The sequence below is a fragment of the Equus przewalskii genome, chromosome 1 (genome assembly GCF_037783145.1).
Source record: "Equus przewalskii isolate Varuska chromosome 1, EquPr2, whole genome shotgun sequence".
Lineage (NCBI taxonomy): Eukaryota > Metazoa > Chordata > Mammalia > Perissodactyla > Equidae > Equus > Equus przewalskii.
The window spans coordinates 39122341-39143162 of record NC_091831.1 but is presented as its reverse complement, the minus strand read 5'-3'; the positions used below and the strand labels follow the sequence as shown (position 1 = coordinate 39143162).

Genomic DNA, 20822 nt, shown 5'->3' with positions numbered 1-20822 from the left:
ATTTGTTAAGCATTTCCTATGAGCTTCTTCCTAGGTACTTCACATCCAATATTTCAACAACCCCATGCAAAAAATGCATAAAATTCTCTAGACTGCTTCCTTCTGTATCCAAAAAAGAAGGGTGCTATGTCTTCTTAATTCATTGTAGGTGATGCTCGGCACAACTAAGTATTTCACTGAAAGACCCATAATAAATAATATTTGACAGACCTGAGAATAAGTCAAAAAGTAGTCAGCTGCTTTCATTTAGCTTCAAGAAAAAAAGAGAGTGCTCCACCATAAGCAGTAGTCAGACAAATGCATGACAAATACAATGTGGTTAAACAGAATATTCAAATATTAAACTTTTCAAGCACATGAAACTCATCTTCATGAGATGAACTGGGCATTTGTTTATAGGTCCCTTAGTGTAACTTTATAAAATTCTTGCCCTCAATAGTGTCTGACACTAATCTTGATACTTGTTAAAAAGTCTGATATAAGATAACTTCATCTCAACAGTGGCAGATGTAGGAGATTATTCCAATGCCCGTATTCAGAATACATCATCGGAGAACTGATTGCCGTCTTCATCCCTCACTTCTCAGTATTTCGCCTGAAGTCTCCCCTTCCGGATTAGAGCTCTGCATTTTAATATTCAATCTTTCAGCTAATTTTTATCCTGTGAGCTTGGCTTGCATCTCCTCATAACTGTTTTTGAAGGGCCAAAGATCCTTCTAGGAAAGCAGCTGTGTAGGAACATTGTGAAATGGCAGCAGTCCAGCTGCTGTGATGTCTTCAAGATGCCTCTTCTCCCTGTGCCCTCTTTCTGAGGAAACAGGAGCCCCTCTTCTTGGATGACGACTAGATGAGTTATTTTTTTGGAAAGGTCATACATTTTTTAAAAATTTATGTGATGGGGGCTGGGTTTTTGGCTTGAATTTCTAGCACTTCCATGAATGTGGCTTCTTCTGAGTTCCACTATGAAGGCCTATCAAGTTATAGTACTTGTGATTTCTTCTGTGTGGTGTTCACTTTGAGTGCAGTTGCGATCCTTTGTAACCTAGCAGTAAACAGGTTGTCAGAGCTGAAGTATCTTCTGCTTGACTTGTACACAGATGCTGAGGGAGGTGCCCACCAGCTTCTCATAAGGCAGGTGTCCCGGCTCTGCAGCTGGAAGCCTTGCCCCTGCCCACTGCCGACTCCGCCTCTGAAGTCTCTCCATCCGTTTTGTGGAGATGAACAGTCTAACAGGCCTTTAGATGACCTGCTGTATCTACAAAGGATGAGCCAGAAACTGGTCATGAAATGTCAGCATTAATGTCAGAATGCTGGACCTTAACTGAGTCCGCATCCACTCCTGCAGTAGCTTCTCACCTTAGCTTACAGTCTAATCTAATGGGATGAAACCGTTCCCTGTACCTCCAAGTCCTTCACGTTCTGCAATGGCCACTTGCAGTTTGGCCACAGAGTCTTAAGATCTTTTTACCCTCGGTGCGCAACTTGCAAGTGACTTTTTCATTGTGCAAAGTCTCTCCTGGCATTTCAACGCCTCCCGCAGCTCCACCAAACTCAACTGCCCTGAGTCCTGGGAGCTGGGGCTCAAAGCCGTAACTGAAATGACATCCTGGGTAAGGCTGGCGGGCTGTGGACACATGGCCCCTGGGTAGCCCCACTGCTTGCGCCCACGGTGGCCGCTAAGGACATTGATACGTTACCAAATTGCCATCTAGAAAGCCAGTCACGATTTGGACTTCCACCAGAAACCATTCAAATATTGCAGAAGGATTGGATCTTATTTTTGGTAACTACTGTGCAATCTATTAAATATTTGGGGGAGATTTTTTTTTTTACCAAAAAATGAGACTAATTCCCAGTAATGAATCTGCATGTCCAGATTTGTGGTGCCAATTGGATGTGATTACAGAGTCACTGGCGTCTTATGGTGTAGGGATGAGCACTTACACTTTGGAGCCAGACAGATGGGTTTGAACTTTGCTCAGACATTTATTAGTTGTGTGGTCTTAATGCCAATTTCTTCCTCTTTAAAGGATTGCTCAATTATGTTTATGCAAAGGGCAGATGGATCTTGGTGACAGTGGATTTTTATCAACTTAATCAGATGGTCACTCCAATTTAGCTGCTGTTCCAGATGTCTTTTTGTTGTCAGAGCAAACTGACACATTCCCTGGCTGTGGTGTACAGCTATGCATCTGGTAAATACCGTATCATCTATCTGCGTTAGTAAAGACCAACAGAAGCAGTTTGCGTCCAGCAGACAGGACCAGAAATGCACCTTCCCTGTCCTATCTCAGGCATATATAAGTCTCTAGTGCTCTGCCACTATTTCCTTTGCTTGCAAAGACTGTGACTATTTCTCCATTTCATAAGACATCATGCTAGTCTGCTGTGATATTGATAGTATTATGGTGATTTGGACCTGGTAAGCAGGAAATTGTGACCCTTCTAGACACCTTGGTAAGACACATGTGTATCAGTGGGTAGGAAATAAGCTTCTTAAAATTTCTGAAGTCTGCCACCTTAGTGACATTTCTAGGAGTCCAGTGTCTGGAGCATTGTTGACATGTACTTTCCAACGTGAAGGACAAGTTGTTGCGTGTGTTCCCTACTTCCATTGAGAAAGAGGCACTGAGCCTAGCAGGCCTCCTTGGAGTTTAGAGACAATACATCCTGCTACTTTGACCTATTTTCTGAATAACCTAAAGGCTACCAGTTTTGCCTGAGCTCAGAACAAGAGAAGAGTCTGCAATAGGTCTGAGCTGCAGGCAAGCTGCTCTGCTACTTATGCCATATGACCCAGCAGATTTAATGATGCCCAAAGTATCTGTCACTGATAGAGATGCTCTACAGAGACTTTGTTAGGTGAGTCACAGAACACACCCTTAGGACCTTGGAGCAGTTACTCTATCCTCTGCAAATTACTATTCTCCTTTAAGGAACAGTGTCTGGCTTATCCAGGGCTCTAGCAGAAACTGAATGTTTGACCTTAGGCCACCAAGTCATATACTACTTGACTACCCATCATGAATTGTGTGTAGTCTGACCCATCAACTACAAAGTAGGGTGTGCACAGGAGCTCTTCATCATCTAGTAGAAGTGGTATATACAAAATTGAGCCCTTCTCGGACCTAAAGGCTCAAGTAAGTCAAACGAGTAAGATTCCCACGACCTGCACTTCTATCACACTGTCTCTTCACTCAGTCTTTACCTGTGCCATCATAGGCACTTCCATGTGACTAGTTGACTGAGGAAGAGACTATTTGGGCCACTTTATAGACAATTCTGCAGGATATGCTGGTACTGCCCCCAAGTATACAAGTGCAGAACTCCAGCCCAATTTAGGGATGGTTCTGAAGGACAGTGGTTATAAGCTGTTCTCTTCCATTGGAAGAGCTCTGAACACTTCACCTAGATATTAATTGTTCCTAGAAGGAGAGATGTCCAGAGTGATGGATCTACATTGATTCATGGCTCCATTAACCTGGAAGCTGAAATTGCTATGTGGCTGCTTTGGGCTTCTTATTCCAGTAAAGCAACAGGCATCAGAACTTGGGTCAAGGACTGCCAGCTTCCTTTTTTCTCTTATGCCCCCCACACCCACACTCCCCTTCCAACTCGGGTCCAACTAGAGAAAGCCAAATATGCTCCCCAAACCAATCACATAAGATGTCCCACTCTAGTTAGTCCTCCTCTAGCTTCCGCGGTGCTATCAGCCTCCAGTCTGCACCCGTGGAGCCTTCCCTTTTCAAGAGAAAGTTCTCCCACCGCCCTGCCTGCCTGGAGCCTCTGCCAAACCAACAGATGGCGGCCAACCCCGGCTCCAGCGAGCTCTGAGTCATAGCCTCTGCCTGTCCTCACTGGAACTGTATTTGCTTGTCTTCCAGAGCCATCTCTTCTCCCTCACCAGGCGGAAGAGAAGACGGAGACGGCCAGGCAGAGAGCAGGGCTCCGGGGAAGCACCGGCCAGGCTGCGTTCGGCCCAGGCGGGCGAGTGCGGCCTCTCCTCTTGTCCCCAGGCGCTGGTTCTCCTGGAGCGACGCTCCTGGAAGCCGTGGCGCTGGCCGGCCGGGGGGCGCCGCCCTGGCGTGTGCACGGCCCCACCGCGCGCGAGTCCCCCCCGCGGGGAGCCCCGCGTCTCCCGCATCGTCGCCTGGCTCGCGGAGCTGGGACCTTCGTCCGCCCCCTGAGCCGGCTTGGCCGCTGGAAAGCCTTGGATTTTCTTATCCCTGCCTCCCTGCCCACCGCGCGAGGGAGGCATGTCCTCCCTCTGTCTTTGCTTTCAGGTTCATTCCGGCAAACCTTAAACACAGACTTCTTCCTGTGGATTTGATCTTGAACTTCCTGAAGAAGCAACCAGTGGCCTCCTGCCGCCGTGGTCATAGCCATAGGGAGGGGCTGGGGTCTCACCTTCGGGCAAAATCTCTGGGTCTAGCCCCAGTGTGGGCACTATGTGGCCGGTACCTCATTGTATTTCTGGCCTATCAGTGAGTCCTGGATCTCTCTTTCCGTGTGTAACCCACGGACACCATGAACTCAGCCCGCGGGGGTCCTTGTAGTCAAGGAGTGGCTCCATTTTGGGCTTTAGTTCCTCATATTCATGACCCACAATAACCCATGGATCCTTCACTATTTGCTCTAGACTGCCTCTCTTGCTAGGATTGAGAATGAGAAATTTCTTAAGCAGATTTTCACATTCCGTGGATTAGAAAGGAATGTTATATATGCTGATCAGTACCCGCTCCCACAGCTCTGAGAAGTTCTCTCCATGGAAAGGCAGGAATCCATCAACCCGTGCATGTAGAATAACTTCCAGACTCCATATAACCACCAGGTCAGACATTGACCCTGGCAGAGTTCCGGGGCTGCCACAGAAGATATCCTGCTTGTTGTAAAAGGTGAATTTGTTGCTGAAGCCGAAGTATGCAAGTTTGACATTCATGGCAGCATCCACGAGCACCTTTTCTGCCTTTAAGTCTCTATGGACAATACGCTTCTGGTGACAGTTTGCACAGCAGACACCGTCTGGTGGAATTTGCCTTCAGCCTCTCGTCTTTCCTGCTGCCATGAGCCCTAGGGACTCAAACACCCCTCCTCCACCAGCGCCCCGCCTAACAAGGCAGAGGGTTTCCTCAGCGGCCATCACTTCAGATACTTCACTATGTTGGGATGATCCAAGCCTTCACGATTCCTGCCTGTGGGACAGTCTCTGGACTGGAGGAGGCGAGTCTCCTTACTGACCTTCCCGGCTCTCGCTTCCCCACTCAGGATGTGCTGCGCCCCCTTCAGCCCAGCCGTGACTCTCCCCAGTGGTCTCCCGGAGACGCCGTCAGCATGAGCCTCTCAGCAGAGGTGGCTGAGGGGCCGCAATGTGTTGGACTCACTGCCGCACTTGGAGGCGAGGGGCCTACGGTCGGCTTAAGTTTGGGGAGAGCTGTCGGGAGGCTGGGTTCAGATCACCTCAAAAGAGAGTCAGTTCGAAGCTCAGCTAAGGAACTGGTCTTTCTAAGGGAACCATGATGCCAGACAAAAAGAAAAATAACCTGAATAAATACTAACAAACTAAAAAAGAAATGAGTGAAAAGAATAAAGGAAAAAGAAAAGAGAATAAAGCAAAAGAAACATGAGGGAAAAAAAGAATAAAGAAAAAAGAAGAAATAAGAAAAAGAAAATACCAGACAAAAATGCCAAGGAGGAAACAAGCTAACTGTGATCCAGGTCCCTCGGGTCTTTGCAGCTTCCTGAGCTGGAAGGACCAATAACCTGGGCCCAGCCAGGGATGTCAGGAGGTACTTGGAGCGCCAAAGCAACAGTTTCATAAGAGGTCATAGGAAGAAATGGACCTATCAACAAGGCTGGGACAACCCACAGTGATTTTCTCACTTTTAGGTCTCAAAACCCCCTACTCTTTAAAAAAAAAAAAAAATTAAGGACCCCAAAGAACTTTTTGTTTATGTGGGTTATAGCAACTGATATTTACCTTATTAGAAATTAAAACCTGTAGGATGCTTCAGTGGCCTTTTATAGTTTGAAAAGCTGCAATAATTTTTGGCTTTTAAAGAGCTCATAATGTCTACACTTAAAATATTCAAAACCTTGTTCTTTAAAGTCTGATTGGTCTCAAAATGATGCCACAACTTAATAGGCATTGTGATACTGTGCAAAATGTTCTGTTGCATAAGACACAATAAAGTACATTATTAATATCGATAAAGCAGAGGAGAACCTAGCAATTATAATATTTTCATTTCTTTCTTATAGTTTCACCCAGTTTCTTTGGAGGACATTCCTCCCTTCCCACACTCCCACCTCAGGGCTCCATACTAGCTCCTACTTCTGCCTGGAACTTTCCTTCTCAGAGATACACACAGCTCCCTCTTCCACCTCATTCAAGTCTTTTCTCCAATGTCACCTTCTTAGTGACATCTTACCTGATCTATCTATCTGGTCTTATAAAACCCCTTGCATATTTTATCTGCCGCCTCTACCCAAAGCTTTGTATTATGGAAATTTTCAAACTTACACAAAATTAGAAAAGTATAAAGGCCGTTTCTCACATATCTATCATCCAACATCAATAATTAGCAACACTTTTGCAAACACTGTTTATCCATAAATACTTCAGTCTGCATCTTTAAAGACTTTTATTTTAGAAACACAGCCACCATGCCATTATCAAATCTAACAAATTAACAGTATGATATACAAGTATATATTCAAATTTCCCAGTTGTCTTGAAGATATTTTGTCAGTTGATATGTTTGACAAGGTGCACACATTGCTTTATGATTTTCCATAGCTATATCACCATTCAAAATACTATATGTTTTACGTATTTGCTTACTGTATGTCTCTCTCATTAGAATATCAACTTTGTGCAAGCAGAAATTTTTGTTTTGTTCTTTGTTTTATCTTCAGTACCTGGAATGGTTCTTGGCATGCAGTGGGCCTTCAATAAATGTTTGTGGAATGAATGAATGAATGAATGAATGAAGTTGGCAACAAGGATGTAACAGTCAAGGGGTATGCTCTGTAAACCTTGGGCAACTTTTCTGAGCCTCAATTTTCCTGTTTGTAAGATGGGACTAATAACACCAACTTTGTAGGGTTTCCAAGGTTGCAGGGCTGTTGTGAGAATTAGCCAAAATATGTGTACAGTGCATGGCATGTAGCACACTATAATGTAGCTACTATTTTTATTTTTCATTAGGTTAAAGATCTTGAGATGAGATCAACTTGGATTTAGGATAAGCCTTAAATCCTATGACAGTGTCCTTATGACAGAAAAGGAGAAGACACAGGGACACACAGGGAAGAGGACCATGTAAAGATAGAGGCAGAGACTGGAGTAATGCCACTACAAGTCAAGTTAACACCAGGGGCTCCCAGAAACTAGCAGAGGCAGGAAGGGATTCTCCCGTTGAGGCTTCAGAGAGAGCGTGGCCCTGCCAACACCTTGGTTTTAGACTTTTAGCCTCCAGAACAGGAGAGAATAAATTTCTGTGGTTTTGAGATACCAAGTCTGGGATTATTTGTTATAGCAACCACAGCAAATCTACTACACATTTCTCCGCACTGATACAGTGCAAAGCACGACGCCACTGCTCAGCCAATCTGATGGTATGAGTGACTGATGTACATTCTGGAGCAGCTTCATCATATTTTCAACTGATTTGAAGGACAGCCCAAACTGGTTCTCAATCTTCATTTGTCTGTCTCTCTCTAGCTATTCTCAATATATCTCCCCCACTCCCACCCCACTCTCCTACTTTTATGGTAGAGTTAGAGGCACCAAAAGATGCAATGATTTCTTCCTGGTTCATTCAGAAGATTGTATCAAGGGGCCAAAAATCAATTGGAGTGACTATACTTATCTGATTTAATGCTGTACAAATATATTTTCCATCATCCTATGAAAGGTTAGGAGGGCGGGGTGGTGGGTGACCAGTAGGATGTCAAGAGTAATTGGAGATAGAACTATTTCAAATAGACAAATATGTAATGTGTGTATCTGTGTGCATTTATGTGTGTGAATATTGTGTGTGTGTCTAGGCAAGAGAAGCAGGATCTCAGCTTCAAAACTTAAGCTGTGCTAAGCTGAGTCTGACCCCATCATGCCGTTGGGGCATTCAGGGACCAATTGTTACTGGTGTGCCACTGTATGGGGTGGCGCCCTTCTGGGGGTCATTTGCGGAAATGACTAGGAGTCTTTTGGGAAAGAATTGAAGGGAAGAGAGGATGGGAGAATACAAATTTGGTCTGAGGAACACGGCTCAGTGTGTAAAGGGAGGGGAGGCTGCGGGAGCAACTGCGTTCTAGATCCGCCTGCCCATCCTCCCTGTGCTCGGCGCTTGTGCCAGAGCCTGAGGATGGAGACTGAAATAAAAGAACCTTAAAGCTCCTCGTTACTGCGGTTTCCACACGTTGTAACTCGGCCACGTGCTGAGTCAACACAGGACCAGAGCAGCCGACACCAGGCTTGGCTTGGGCTTTGGAGGGAGCAGGGGCAGGAGCGTGGCCATGGCAAGTGGGACAGGGAGGAGAAACCCTGAGAACATTCCATGGAGCTCCCAGACGTATTTTGGGAGTGGGGGGTGGGCTAGGGCAGGGCTGGATTCTGCTATTGTGGGTAGAATTGGAGCTGGAGAAACAGGGTTTTGTTTCTTTCTTCTGTTTTTCTTACGGAGAAAAGAAAGGAAGTGGCCTCGGAAGCGGCTCTACATTTCTGCTGTCCCCCTCCTGCATCCTCCTAACCGCCAGGGCCCCCTCCTGGCAGGGTCTTGTACATGCAGAATGCAACGGCCTCCCCCCTTTCCTGTCAGCAGGGGCAAGCTGAGGATGAGGATGAGAAAAGGTCATTCATTGGCTTTCAAAGGGGGAGACTGGGTTACCTTTGCAAGCTTTATTGAGATATAATTGATATATAACCTTGTGCAAGTTTACAATGTACAATATGATGAACCGTGACATATATTGTGAAATGTTTACCACAATAAGGTTAATTGGCACATTCTTCACTCACATAATTATCATTTTGTTGTTGTTGTTATGGTGAGAACATTAAATCTCTACTCTCATAGAAATCTTCAAGTAGACAATACAGTTTTGTTAACTATAGTCACCATGCTGTATATTAGGTCTCCAGAAATTATTCATCTTGTAACTGGAAGATTATACCCTTCAACCAACATGTCTTCATTTCCCCCACCCCTCAGACCCTGGCAACCATCATTCTATTCTCTATTTCTGTGAATTCAATGTTTACAGATTGATTCCACATATAAGTGAGATCATACAGCATTTGTCTTGCTCTGTCTGAATTATTTCACTTAGCATAATACTCTCAAGGTCCATCCATGTTGTTGCAAATGGCAGGATTTCCTTCTTTTATGGCTAAATAATATTCCATTGTGTATATATATATATATATATATATATATCACATCTTCTTTAACTGCTCATCCATCAATGGACACTTAGGTTGTTTCCATGTCTTGGCTATTGTGAATAATGTTGCAATGAACATGGGGGTGCAGGAATCTCTTCAAGATATTGATTTCATCTCCTTTGAATGTATACCCAGAAGTGGTATTGCTGGATCATATGGCAATTCTATTTTTAATTTTTTTAGGAACCGCCATACTATTTTCCGTAGTCGTTGTACCAATTTACATTCCCACCAACAATGCACCAGGGTTCCCCTTTTCTCCATATTCTTGCCCGCATTTGTTATCTCTTGTCTTTTTAATAATAGCCATTCTAACAGTGTGAGGTGGTATCTCATTGTAGTTTTGATTTGCATTTTCTTGGTAATTAGTAATGTTGAGCCCCTTTTCATGTATCCATTGGCCTTTTGTATGTCTTCTTTGGAAAAATGTCTATTCAAGTCCTCTGCCCATTTTTTGCTTGTATTTTTTTTCTTTTTTTTGTTTTTGCTATTGAGTTGTGTGAGTTCCTTATATATTTTGGGTATTAATCTCTTATCAGCTATATGATTTGCAAATATTCTCTCCCATTCCACAGTTTGCCTTTTCATTTTATTGATGTTTCCTTTGCTGTGAGAAGCTTTAGTTGGATGTAGTCCTGCTTGTTTATTTTTGCTTTTATTGCTTGTGCTTCTGGTGTCATAATGAAAAAATTATCGCCAAGACCTACGTCAAGGAGCTTTTTTTGCAAGGGCAATTTTAACAGACCCTGGAGGAGTGGAAGGTGCTATCATGCTTCTCCACTAGGGGGCAGGCTTGGCCGACTCACCGACCTGCTCTCCCTGAGCTGGGCTCTGATGGCCCCACCACTTTCCTTTCCCAAAGAGTTCTCCACACCCTCTTTCAGGAGTGTTTTAAATACATCTTTTTTCTTTTGTTTTTCTTATTTGAAAAGGAATACACAGAGAATTGAGAAAATACAGAAAACCACAAGGGAAAAAACTCAAAAATAACCCACAGTCTCAGAACACTGGGATTCCACTAGCATTTTAGTGTGGAATGAGTTGAATTTTATTTTTTTATTTAAAGTAACAAGCGGCATCAGAATTCCTCTTTTGGAGCGGGGACCGTGGTTCTGATTTTTTTTTAATTTATTTTTTTCTTTTCTTTCTTTTTTCTTTTTTTGAGAAACATAAACTGATATATTTTCTGGATTCAGCGTGGGAGAACATCTTGTCCCTTGGTACAGGAAGGAAAGAGATGGGGTGTGGGGGCTGGGTGTCCTCTGACTAAAGGATCCGGCTCTGGGGAAGCCAGACGACTCTGGGGAGGCATTTGCTGCGGTGTGTGAACGAGTATTTTCCGGCGCTGGGAAGAGGTGTTAATTTCACTTCTAGGTCAAAACAAGTGGCATAAACATGATGTCCAGGAAGCTGGAGCTCCGGAGGCCAGAGCACGGAAGCCCAGGGGAAGCTGAAGAAATCTGGGTGGGCGTTTGCACCTCCACAGGCTGTGGTGGAATGACAGGGGTGGGTCAGCCATTCCTGGAAGTTGGGGGAAGGGAAAAAATCCGGCTGGGTTATAAGTGTCCTGCTAGAAATTTATCCCTGGGCTTATACTGTTATGTTTTATATATATACATATATATACACATACACACACACAGATTTTTTGTGTTATTTTTTTACTTTAAATTCTTGAACATTTCTCTTGTCCATTAAAACATATACATGTGTATATCACCATATATGCATGTTTGTAAATATATACTTTATATGAAATGTAAAATGCTTTAAAACTGTGCAACATTTAATCATTTAGATGAAATACTGATCCTTAAATTTGTATGTTGAGGATGTTTCTATGGCAATGACATTAAAGACCTCTGGACCTGATTTTGAGTTCAGGGGGCTGAACATTCTCTTCCAAAATATCTAACAGCTCTGGCCTTTCCTGCTTGAAAACACCATCCAGGAGTGCCCAAGCAGTGTGGTGACCATTCTCACGTTGCATTGGGCTATTTTAGTTGTGTTTCCATTTCCTCCGCTACACCGAGAGCTCCCTGATCTCAGGACTCCTCATGTTTCATCTTTACAGTGCAGCATCAAGCATACTGTACAGGCTCAGTACATATGATTTTGAGTCAATGGGCAGACACACACAATGTAACTCAGTGTTGGGGCTCTCCCACCCCACCCCCATTTCGGTGAAGCAGCCTTCTAAGTTGACAGCTAAATCTGCTCCCCACACTGCTTAGATGAGCCCTGAGAAGGTGAGCATTCATGATTCCTGCATCCAGGTAACTGGACTTACATAGATTCTTTTCATGTGTGACACCTAATAAGTTTTTCCAAGAATATTTTGTACTGCCCATTGTTCTCTTTTCTGAAGCTGAAAGTGAGTGTGGGGAGGGGTGGAGGAGATGAAGGAAGGTGGGAACAAGCTGAAGTTTTCCACTGGCATGCCTTGATATACTATTATTATTTTGACTTTAGGTAGGTAAACACTTTGAAGATCGCACTCCAATTCTGAAAGAGCTTAACACCACTAGAGGAACAATGTAAGAACCAAAATCTATATCTTGCTATTTTGAATTTGAATGGTTGAAGGAATACGCAGGCACACAATTGCACCCAGCCCATGATTTTGCTGACTTTATTGTTTCTAACATTTCTGATGCTGAAGAATTGAGCTGTTAACCAAAAAATAGGCTTCTTTTTATTGGCAGCTGAGAAGAGAACTACCTTCCAGAACTAACACGTCCTTTTTTTGGGAAAAAAGTGTTCCTTTTGCTTTTTTTTTTTTTTGGCCAGTAGCTTCTGTTTAGAAAAGGTGAGTCCTGGTGCCTGTGTCAGAGCAGGTCTCTTTCAGTGGCAGGTAGAATAAAGAGAGTGGTCACTAGGCAACATGATTCCTTTTTCTCTTCCTAGATGGCTTGCCAAAGATAATGCAATTTATATACTAAGCTCAGAGAAAAAGGAAACTACAGGTGTTTTTCAGATGATTCATTCAACTCAAGTTGGCCTTTTCCAAATTGCTTTTTTCTCTCTTTCACTTTCTTCTTACTGTAACAGAATTTCAATGAGTTAAGATACTCAAGATCAAATCAACTGCATAGCTATTATACTCTCAACAAAATAAAAATGGAAACTAACCTTCAGAATAGAGAAACAAAAGTCTTCAACAAGAACACGTTTTTCAGATGCATCGAATCTTAGAATCTTGTCACTTGAAGGGCCCATGGGGGTCACTTATCCAAACACCTGAGGAATATACACCACTATTCCTTCCAACGACCATGGCGGACATCATTAATTGTTCACAGCATTTTTACCACTGTGCAGATGTGAGTTTAGAATCCTTCCCAGCAGACCATTCCAGTCTTTCACTATCAATTCATGGGAGTTGATAATCAAGATGAAACCTCTTCATTCATCTTGGCTTAGCCCCACTACCCACTCCATGAAGGCAGTTTCTCTTATAATACCTTTGATGGATGATTCAAGGCTTCCCACATTTGCTTCCAACGTATCTCTTGCTCTAAACAATTATATGTACCACAGAGTTCAGTCAAATGATATGCTCTCTGACTCCCAAATAAAGGCCTCATTGTTCTTGACATACGATGTAAATTTTTGAAAGTTTCCACCATTGCTACAACCACATAACATTCCAGCATCCTTCAATGAGCATTCAAGAACTGCCTCTGCAGGAAAGACTTCTAACCATTCCTGCCTTGCAGAATTTGATGTGATCACTTCTTCATTTAAATCCTCAGAGCACTCTGTACCATAGAGTCAACACTAGGTGGTGTTTTGCCATCAAGACTTCTTATATGTTTAGTGCTTTTTCTTTCCTATTTAAGAAACCATGTCTACCCCAGTGTACCCATGCTTCTTTAAAGAATCAAGAAAGACTCTATGGAAACAGAGCTGATGACAACATTTTTGATACCCAGGAAAGAGGTCTGCTAAGACAAATATCGTAAAGTGGGGAGCTGCAAAGAGCTTGCTAAGGAGAGGAGAAAGCTACAACTGGCAGGACTTTATTAATACTTTAGTCAAAAGATTTAGTCAGTGTATAGGCAGAGGTGGCATGTTTGTGGTATTCAATAAGATATTCCTGACCTGAGGTCGTTTGTACTAATAGGATGAATTTGAAATAAAAGGAGGTAGAGTAAATAATACTAGGGGCCATTTCCTTAAGATGTTCTGTGAACAGGAAGAATTTATCGGGCTATAGAGCAAGAATTAACAAACTACAGTTGGTGGACTCAATATCCTATGCCCCCTGCTTTTGTAAATAAGATTTATTGGAACACTTATTGTCTATGACTGCTTTTGCACTATAATGGCAGAGTTGAGTAGTTAGTTTAGACAGAGGCTATCTTGCCCATAACACTGAAAATAGTTACAATCTGGGCCTTAAAAAATGTTTGCAGTCTCTGCTAAAGAACTTTATTATAGCTGTGATTCACATTCCTGGAATCCTTGAGATTCACCAGATGGTAGGAACTGCTGCTGATGGTGTGCCAGGGACCCTTGGACAAAAGTGCAGATGCCCACTGGGGGATTTTTTGGCTATTTGAAATGTTTCAATGTTTTCTATGAGATCTAATTTAATTAAATAATAATAAGAATCTAGAATAGAGCAAAGGATTGTCTCTGGTCTTGCACTCTGCCATAAGAGTATTTGCACACTTGTTGCTTTCATTTGTCTCTGTTAGAGAAGAGCAAAAACCCACCTTTTAGTGCCCAAATGATCATGGAAAACTTTATATATGGATGTCATCACTGTCAGTCATTTGGGGATAATTAGAGAAGGAGGCACATGACCTCGAGGGAGAGGACCAGTGATAGGATACATCCATGATACCTGAGTCCAGGCAGCCTTTTGTGTTGGTCCTTCCTAAAAGGGAGGATGCACAAGTCTCTGCTCCAGTCCTGAAAAGCAGACCACAAGTTAAAAAGAGAGACCTCCACATTGGACAGCTGAGAAACCAGGGAAGATCATGAATTTATAGTATCTTGATTAGGAATGAAATGGATTTTTTTGAAAAACATTTTTGACTGATGTCTGTTCCTTAGCATCCCAGATCTTGTATTCATTGACTCATACAACAATGTTGTTTATTGCTATTGAAATCTGCTAAGATGAAGAATATTCCCCCTGATCCTGGGATTGTGACAAGAGACTATGGATAAGGATGGGGGCCAGGGATCCTGGCAGGAACTAGCACTTCCATGTGTTATGAGAGGGAAGTGACTTCCCCAGGGATAGACTTTCTTGGAGTTTTCTTCCTCTCAGAAGATACATAGATGAAGAATGACTTAATTTGTTGATGTTGCTGCTGTTTTTAGAAAAGGCTTCTGATGCTATGACTTCTTCTGCCATTATCCCAGAAATCAAGAAGGCATTTTATTCTTCAACATTTTGTTATGATGAAAAGGCATTCAATCTTGGGAGGCACGCCCAAAGGCTCACGTGATAATGACTGAGTTAGGCAAAAATGAGGTAGAGTTGTAAACTGAGAGCTTTGTAGTGTTTCAACTTAGCTAGACTGAATTGTGTTTCCCAGAATTTCCTTCTGGTATGTTTCCAGTCAGGGTGAGTCAGCAAACATTTTTGCATGTGATTTGGAGGGTGGAAAAGAAGCAATAATTTTGCTTTTTTATGCCTGGAAGGGCAGGCAGGTGTTTTTGTAGCTCGGACACATTGTTACTCATCTCCTGGCTCAACTCCTTAGTGTGCCAGGCCTGCAACTGCTCTACCTTCCCTGGATCCTCCTTAAGTGTCTCTGAGTCCGGGACCAGGAGTGTGTTTAGCTCCATGAAAAGGGCACCAGCTCCTCCTGCAGGACCCCTACATCATTGAGGGTGGAGGCAGTGAGAGATGACTCAGATGCCAGCCCATTGTTGTGAGGATGCAGCCCTGGCTGTGGTTCCGACCTGTCCGTGCTCTACTCCCTGCCTGTGAGCTTTAAGTTCTAACATCAGACAAAGACAAGAGCCTCACAGAGACTACTGAGCCATCTTCCACAATTGCACAAAATCAAATTTCCTTAAGAAATATGTATATATAACTCCTGGGGGCTCCTCTTCTCTCACTGAACCCTGACTAATACACAGAAATACTTAGTGAAAGTAGGAATTAGGAATTTAGTGATCTAGTTTCATTTCTGCCAATTGTGCTTCTGTCACTTTGTGAAAATTATTTTATCTTTTTTAGGCCTCAGTTTCTTTAAAGTACAATAGTTTTACCAAGTGATTCACTTATATCCCTTTCAAGCCCAAGGGCTATTATATGACTTGATGACTATGCCAAGGTATACCAGCTGCTTCAGGAATGGCTTTCTAACTGCAATGTATGGAGATTATGTTATGATTTCATTATTTCTACATTATCTTCAACCCTCAGCTACACAATTTGTGTGGCAGCAATGCAAGCTCAGATCAGAATGTGACCATTCTATTCCATAGTACAATTTTGTAGAGAATGTTGAGCTGTAAAGGGCAGAGTTTAGAAATGGAGGTGAGGGACAAGGCCGAGGCAAGGCAGTGCAAGGGGTGAGGCGCCGAGGGCACGTCATTTAAGGAGACACTCACTCTCACTGTCATGCAAGTGCAGGGTCAGCATTTGTACCAAACTGAGAGCAAGTGTCTCCTTAAACTCTACACCTCAGGGGCCTCACTCCCCTCACTCTAGTCCTAGTTTTGGTTCTGGAGCCAGACTACCAGGGCTGAAGCAAAGATCCACCACTTGAAAGTATGTAATCTTATGCAAGTTATTTTAATCCCTTTGTGTCTGTTTCCTGATCTCTAAACAGGGGATAATCATAATATATGTCATAAATCATAATCAGAGATTAAACACAATAGCATATATAGAACAGCTAAAATAGTTCCTGGCACATAGTGAAGGATCAATAAATGTTGGCAACTGTAGGGGAGGAAGACATTTCCTCTACCCACTGTGGGTTCTTCTGGCTGGAGAACAAATTAAATTCACATGAAACCAAATAATAGGAGAAAATTAAACAAAGCTTTATAACATGTATATGTGGGAGTGGCTCAGGCAACCTGAGCAACTCGCCCAAATGGCTGAAGCCACCACCTTAAATATCATATTCAGCTAAAGACAAAGGAGGATGTTGGGGGTGGGGAGAGTCAGTTACAAGAGGTTACCACACAAGTACAGTAAACAAGATGCAGATTTAAGTCTTTGCCTTTGGCATCAACTAAGAGTTTCTTGAGATAAGGTCATCCCCCTTCCTGGTACAGAGAGGGAGACACCTTTACAGATGGAGATTTCCTCTACAATGTAAATGTTTCTTAACAAAGGGTAAGTAAACTCTGCTTTTCAGAGTTTCTTTCCTGTCTGCAGTTTATTAAAAGTAACCAGCCCCAAATAATCCTCATGCCAAAGAGACATATCTTGGGGTGGCCAATTCCCATCCTCCACACTACCTTTATTTTTATTTGTACTGTATTCAAATATTAGGAGCATAGAACAGTGTCTGACACATTGTTGAAATTTAATATTGACTGAGTGAATTAATGAATGAATAGAGATGGATAGACAGATGGACGGACAGACAAAACATGTATTCTGAGTTCAGCTTCCCTGAATTTCTCCTCAGCTGTTTGGAGAAATACAGACAAGAGAGAGGGAACAATCACTGACAAATTATCAATGATTATTTTTAAATGGAGGCAACTATTTAAAACAACCCCTGCTGCTCATGATGGGTTTAGGGATATGACTAGGTTAGGAGCAGGAAGGTGCCTTCTTTCATTCGTTCAATTCATTCATCCATTCATTCATTCATTCATCTTCCAAGTAAGGAAAGAACAACTTGCAGTTTCAACTTCCCTAGTGTCTTTTACTATATGGTTATTTTTACACAAACAACAACCCCCTTCCTGCTCTCCTTTTGGGAGCATGCCCCCTTGTTTTTCTGTTTTGTTTTGTTCTTGGTGTTCCAAGGTTTTTGTTTTGTTTTTCAGTGTTCCAGCCTCATTTATGTGTATTACAAAGGTAACAATGAAAATACAGAGTGCTATATAAATGTGAGGGACAAGAGATGACATTGACTTTTTGAGAACCCGTTATACAATCCTGCCCCTTTTCTTCAGTTTCCCTATCCGTGATCAGAATAAGTTCTTTGTCCGAATCAGGCTCAGGGCCAAGAGTCTTAGTGAGACTAGCAAGAGGGTGACAACAGGAGAAAGAACAATTTTTCAAGTACAAAGTAATTTACTGCATTTCTTTGAGAAGTAATAACAACAGTGGTTTCATTTTCTCAGTTCTAATGACCTCATATCTATGCTGAAAGAAAAAGAAAAATAGGTGACAAGACTAGTGCTCTCCTTACATAAGACTTTTGACAAACAAGAGAGGCCACTGCTGGACTGACTCCAAAAGCTAAAGTCCAAAACAAGAAGAGCTGGGATTGGAGTCACTGTACCCAGAAGGCCTGAAAACAACCCCTATGAGACAAAGCTCTCTCTGCTTCCATCGGGGGGTTGGGGAGGAGGGCCCACAGAATGACGATGCAATAACCTAATGGAAATAACATTTATTAACAGCTTGTAATTTGCCAGGCACCATCCTTGGGGTTTTTCTGGGTTTATCTAATGATAAATTATCCTTTCAACAATTGTATGTGATAGGAAGCAGAGGCAGAGAGGTTAAGTAACTTTCCCAAGGCCACACAGCTAGAAAGTTGCCCTATTTTACTTCAGAGCTGGAGGACTTGGCAATTAATATTGTGTTAGTTTGGAATATTAACCAAAAAAATAAAATTATAAAGACAGGCTCCAAATAGTTCTTTATGCTTTGGAAAAGCAAGAAATCTCATAAAATATAATTGCATTCTGAAAAATATAAAGTGTTAAGTTTAGGTTAAAAAAAACAATAACAGAAGCACACAGAATATATATTACTGATATATGCACTCATACAAATTATATAGAATATAAAATAGAGTATTATGTAATATATGATGAGATATATTACTTTTATATATTATATAGAAAATATATAATTATAATATATAAATACTGTATAATATACTGATAAAGGGGCCAGACCCGTGGCTGAGTGGTTAAGTTCGTGCACTCCACTTCGGTGGGTGGCCCGGGGTTTCGTCAGTTCGGATCCTGGGCACGGATGTGGCACCACCCATCAAGCCATGCTGAGGCATCATCTCACATAGTGCAACCAGAGGCACTCACAAGAATATACGGCTGTGTACTGGGGTGCTTTGGGAAGAAAAGAAAGAAGAAGATTGGCAACAGTTGTTAGCTCAGGTGCCAATCTTTAAAAAAAATATATATATATATATAAAATATATACTGACATAAATATATTTATTCTATATTTAAATATTGCTATAATATTTATATTTACATAGAAATATTTATACTATATAATATAAAATATTATTTTTATATATTATATAATTCAAAATAATATGTAAATATGTTCTAAATAATAAGTATATTATAATAAATAAAATACATTGTAAAAGAATGTATGTATACAATGGAAACACACAGAATAGGAGAGATTTATAGGAGCTGCTTTACTGCAGCTCATATCAGATATACTTGAGAGAATTGCTTGTGTGAAAGATCAACTGGTATCAAGAAAATTGTATGCCCCCAGAAGAATAACTGCCATTTTTGACTACCTTAATAGATGTAGAGTAGCCCAAAAAAGAGAGATGAGAAGTGTTCTAAGGTGTCCTGGTCATGAGGTTCTGTTTGGTGCGGTGTCCATTTGAGGCTCTAGTGCTTTAAGGATGAACAGAGACCTGGCTCTCCCACCATTCTCTCTGCCCTTTTCTATGATACCCCCCACCTTCTTCCCTTCCTCTTAGCTTACTGAGAGTTTAATCTCCAATGAATTTAGTTAAAAGGGACTATTCTCTAGAAAAGGATGGGTGAAGAGTGTGTGGAGGTCGTGAGCAGCTGTGAGGTTGCGGGAGAATGTCAGAGAAACATCTGGGTGTTACCTTTCTATGTGAGTGGCAGGTGGTAGAAAACAGGCAAGATGGGCATAAAGAAGGCTCCCAACTTTAGGAAGGATTTCAGATTTCCAAATGCATTTGTAGAGCTAAGGTCCTGCCATGACCCTGACTTGCAGACGAAGGCTTCTAGCCAGACCACGGAAAATGACAGAAATCAACCGATGGAGAAATCCCTCCATTTTCTGAGAAAGGTCTTTGAGCTGAATCCTGATGAACAATGCTTTAAATCTTTTGTTCTTGAAACTTCAGAAGAAGCATAAAGAAGCAGAGTAGAGAGGTCATTAATAGAGGCTTTGAGGCAAACCCCATACTAACAGATATACTTTATAGTGTGGGTAAATTTTAGCACAGAACAGGAAATCTGCAAAAAGCTCTGAATTACTCATAAACTTTTCTGAATTCTCACCAAAAATAGCCTACCTGCTTCACCAGATCTGAAACTACTCTGGGGAAAAAGCCAAACAAATTCAAAATGCAAAAGCATATTAATCAAACTAAAATGAAGAAATCATATGGACTCAAAAATATGCTATAAATTCTTTTTTTTCAATAAAGTGTCTTTATTTTTTTTCTTCCAGTTTTATTGAGATATCATTGACATACAACACTGTTTAAGTTTAAGGTCTACAGCATAATGACTTGACATACATGTATATTGTGAAATGATTACCATAATAAGTTTAGTTAACATCCATCACCTCACCTCATATAGTTATAAACAAAATTTTTTTTCAGCAGTGATGAGAAGTTTTAGGAGCTATTCTCTTAGCAATTTTCAAATATATCATACAGAAGTGGGCATCGTGTTGTACGTTACATCCCTAGTACGTGTTTATCTTATAACTGGAAATTTGCACTTACGACCACCTTCACCCAATTCCCCTGCACCCCTGCCTCTGGCAACCACAAATCTGATCTCTTTTTCTATGAGTTTGGGGTTTTTTTAGATTCAACACATTAGTGAGATCACACAGCATTAGTATTTTTCTGACTTATTCCACTTAGCATAATGCCCTCAAGGTCCATCCATGTTGTCACATATGGCAGCATTTCTTTTTTTACAGCCAAATAACATTCCATTGTATAGATACCACATTTTCTTTACCATTCATCTATCAATGGACACTTAGGTTGTTTCCATGTCTTGGCTATTATAAATAATGCTGCAATGAACATGGGGATGCAGATATCTTTTCAACATAGTGATATCCTTTCCTTCAGATGTATACCCAGATGTGGGATTCCTAGATCATATGGCAGCTTGGTTTTTAATTTTTTGAAGAACTGCCATACTGTTTTCCATAGTGATATAAATTCTTCAAAGGCAGCTATTGAGTCCAGTAAGAATATTTCTGCTGCCTGCCAAC

At 41.7% G+C, this 20822-nt stretch overlaps 1 protein-coding gene and 1 pseudogene across 23 annotated transcripts in view; both read right to left on the bottom strand.

Annotated features, from left to right (window-relative positions):
* The window catches only part of LIPA (lipase A, lysosomal acid type), a 277547-nt gene that overhangs the window by 52102 nt on the left and 204623 nt on the right, over nt 1-20822 (bottom strand). For 10 of the 23 annotated variants that reach the window (XM_070561856.1, XM_070561829.1, XM_070561846.1 and 7 more), the window contains exon 2: nt 18515-18685. The exons of the other annotated variants lie outside the window; for them this stretch is intronic. The gene's annotated coding sequence lies outside the window, so the exon portion shown is untranslated. The remainder of the gene's footprint in view (nt 1-18514; nt 18686-20822) is intronic. 23 annotated transcript variants of the gene reach the window in all.
* Nucleotides 397-4258, bottom strand: LOC103566589 (DNA-directed RNA polymerase II subunit GRINL1A-like; annotated as a pseudogene).